We start from the raw sequence: 3,928 nt of genomic DNA on the forward strand, positions 1-3,928 counted from the left end.
GCCCCCCCGCCACTGCCCGCCCACTTGCCTCCTCAGCCCCCACAACTGCCCCCCCGCTCGCCTCCTCAGCCCCCCCTCCCCCGCCACCGGCTCACCTGCCCCCCCACCACTGCCCGCCCACTTACCTCCTCAGCCTACCGGCTCGCCTCCTCAGCCCCTGCCACTGCCCACCCGGCTCTTCAGCCCCGCTCCCTCACCTGCCACTTGCCTACTCACCTCCCACGGGCCGCACAGTGAGCCCACCCGGGCCGCGTGTTGTGCAGGCCTGATGTAAGCGAAAGAGCAAAGCTGGCCATCCGGGGAGCTGCTGCAGTCCCGTAACCACAGCTGGACTGGAGAAGAGGAAAAACTCCCTAAAGTGCTGGGAGCAGCCCCGAGAAAAGGAAGTTTGTCAGTGAGATCAGTAGCTATAAATGTGAAGTGAAGGAGTGCTTTCTCCTCTGTGCCGACAGGTTTGAATTGTGTTACTGTACTGTGAGATAAAGCTTTACAATATCCTGCTCTAATTTCAGGAGGGGTCTGTAACCATAATCAGTCTCTGTGGGAAGTGGGATATTCAAAATTCTCAAGGAATTTAAAGGGTGGGGTTCACGGTTGGTCACCTGAGGGCTGTGCAGTTCAAACCGCTGACCAGAAAGGAGAGAGCAGGGATTGTGGGACACCTACCCGAGGCCAGTTGCAGCGCTGTAATCGAGCAGGGTGTCTACACTGGTACCGCGGCGCTGTAGCCCCGGCGCAGAAAGCTGTACACCTCTCGTCAGGGTGGATTTTTACAGCGCTGCAACTGTGCAGTTTCTGTGCACTAAGTGGCTTGGCAGTGTGCACACCTCAGGAGTTACACCGCAGAAATCTCTTTTACTGTACAGAAACCTGCCAGTGTAGACAAGGCCGTAGATGGCTTAACTAAGAACCTAAGACTAGTCATACTGGGTCAGACCAATGGTCCATCTAGCCCAGTGTGCTGCCTGAGAATGACCAGTGCCAGATGCGTCAGAGGGAATTAACAGAACAGGCTTGTTGACCTGCAAGATGAGGGTTTTTCACCATTGCCTTTAACTTCATTGTTGTTGTTCCTACTTATCCTATCTCACCACACCTCCCCCAGGGTCTCTGGGCAAATCAGGTGTGAACCACTCCTGTGATACAGGCCTGTCCCAATCCAGCTGAATTGAGGCAGATTTTGGGCCAATGTCCGTTTGGAAAAGGCCCACTTAGCCCAGAAGGTTTCTCAAAGTATCTGTTGCTGTGAACAGCATGTAGTGTGGATGTGTGAACCCTAACATATTAACATGAAAGAAACACAAGGCCAGCGCTGAGGAGGTTTCCAGAGCCAGGCCTGAGGGTGAAACAGTTGTGCTCAAAAGGAAAAGCGGCCTCACCACCTATAAAAATAACTGGTTGCAAAAACAACACAAAAATTAATTAATTAAATAAATAAAAATGAAAAATAAAAAAAACCAACCCAGAAAAGCTCCTATCACACACCCATCACCACTTCAGATTTTGACATCTCCTGCCTGATGTGACGTCTTTGCTTTGCAAACAAGAGACCTGGGAAACTCTGTGGCTGTTACCTTCTAACTGGATAAAGGTTACATGTCTTGTCTCAAGTAATTTTTCTCCTAACAGAAGATTTATTTTAAAATAAATCAAAATAAATTCCATTTGAAATACTAATAATAAAATTGTTACCGTCTATCCAGGGTCTCTAGTCCCATAAATGCTATTGCTCTCACCTATTCCCCCACTCTAGTTCCTTAGCAAAACTAAGACACCAAATCACAGCCTCGGGACTCAGCATTCATGTATCCTGCAGTCTGAACTTGGAATCTGATACATTCCCCCATTGGCTACCATCATTTGCCCAGCATGGAAGTGCTTCTTGTCCAACAAGGCAGCCAGATTGGGACCCATAGGCATGGAATGGCTCTGAAGGAATCAGCTGTTTCTCTCTGTGCTTCATCTAACTTTGGAGCCAGATGGTAAAAGACGGTTGTTCCCAATTTAATAATGGCGTCCTTTATGAGTGTGCCAGTTAATTAGGGAGCAGGTTCTAAAAATAGTTTACCTGGGCCACACGTCACCATAGCTTCCATCTCTGGGGTGAAAATCAACCACTTGTATCTGCAATTTCTACCCGAGTTCTTGTGAAATCTTTGACCTTACGTGGAATAATTTCACACTTCTCTGGCATAGAATTCTTCACCAACCGCACAACAGATCAGTAGCGACAGTGAGGTACAACTCCCCCAAATATGCCCTTTTATTTCTTTAATCTGGAGGCACAGATTTAAATTAGGGACTAAATTCAGGTGCAACTTAGAATCCCTGTAAGACAGCAAATGTCAGGTCTCTATTAAAAATAGGATCTTTCTGCAGCTATATCACATTCAACACGGATTTCATTTTCTACACATTTGCAGCACCTCCTAGGGGTGAGCTGAACAGAAATGTCACTTCCATTTTTCCATCCCTACCTCAATAGGGATTGTATTTCCCAAATAATAGGCAACATGCAGCTGATTAGGAAGGAGATCTCTTCAGGAGCGACCTCCTGCAGGGCCTGGGCCACAACTGCTTTGGTCATGAAATACATGGGTATTTTGCTTAGTTCCAAATAATTTACTAGGGAATCCTCTTCCCAGCCCTTTAGAAAAAATACTGACCTAACCAATTGAACAACAGGGGGATTGGAATGGTGATGGGGAATAAGGGAATCCCTCTGACTTACCCTAATTACGTCTGTTGTTACAGCAGGTGAAATGACATTTTCCCCTATCCCTGCCCTGTTCCTGCTCTTTCTTATAGTTCAATATATTTTAAGTGAGGAAAATAGTAGCAAAAATATCTGCTCTGCAGCACAACCTGAAGCAACATCAGAGCAACTGGGAATGAAACAATTGGTTTCCGAAGGGAGAACTCGATGACTAACAATTGCTGTGAAATGGGGGAACAGTATAACCATGATGCTCAGGGTTTGTTTGGACCAGGGAAAGTGATGGAGTTTAAGTCAGGTCAAGGGGGAAGCTAATGCCAACCCCTGCACCTGGGCTGCATCTGCACAACAATTCTAATTGTCTTTTTACACCAAGATCACTAACTTGAGCAGCCGACGCCATGTACAGCCCTAGTGGATGTAAGGCACAGATACTTTTTGCCTCAGTGTACCTTGTTGGGATCAAACCTCCAGGAGCTGATGAACATTCCTGGCTCAAAAGGAAAGGAGTTGATAGAAAAGATCACAGGACAGACCCCAAAGAAGGGTGAGCTGCAAAAGGCAGAAGCAGGTAACTCATCTGGGGGAGCTGAGAGACCACGGTGATGATGGTGCAAAAATCACAATGTAGGAATTAGGAAATGTGATTTTTTTTATTTTTTATTTTGCCCAGCCCTAGTCAAGGGATTTATTACAGTTCTCTCTTATGTGGATTTTCTTATGTCTAATAAGGTGTGAGCTCCGACTGAAGCTTTTCCTGCACTCAGAGCATGTGTAGGGCATCTCCCCTGCGTGGATTTTCTGATGTCTGATAAGGGCTGAGCTGTAACTGAAGCTTTTCCCGCACTCAGTGCATGTGTAGGGCGTCTCCCCTGTGTGGATTCTCTCATGTCTGATAAGGGCAGAGCTCCGCCCGAAACTTTTCCCACACTCAGAGCACGTGTAGGGCGTCTCCCCTGTGTGGATTCTCTGATGTCTGATAAGGTGTGAGCTCTGACTGAAGCTTTTCCCGCACTCAGAGCATGTGTAAGGCCTCTCTCCTGTGTGGATTCTCTGATGTAAGATGAGGGCTGAATGATAAATGAAGCATTTCCCACACTCAGAATATTCATAAGCTTTCTTACCCATGTGGATTTTCCTATGTGTGATAAGGGCAGAGCTCTGATTGAAGCTTTTCCCGCACTCATGGAACATGTAGTGTGTCTCTTCCAA

Source organism: Mauremys mutica, unplaced genomic scaffold (assembly GCF_020497125.1).
Source record: "Mauremys mutica isolate MM-2020 ecotype Southern unplaced genomic scaffold, ASM2049712v1 001395F_np12_obj, whole genome shotgun sequence".
NCBI lineage: Eukaryota > Metazoa > Chordata > Testudines > Geoemydidae > Mauremys > Mauremys mutica.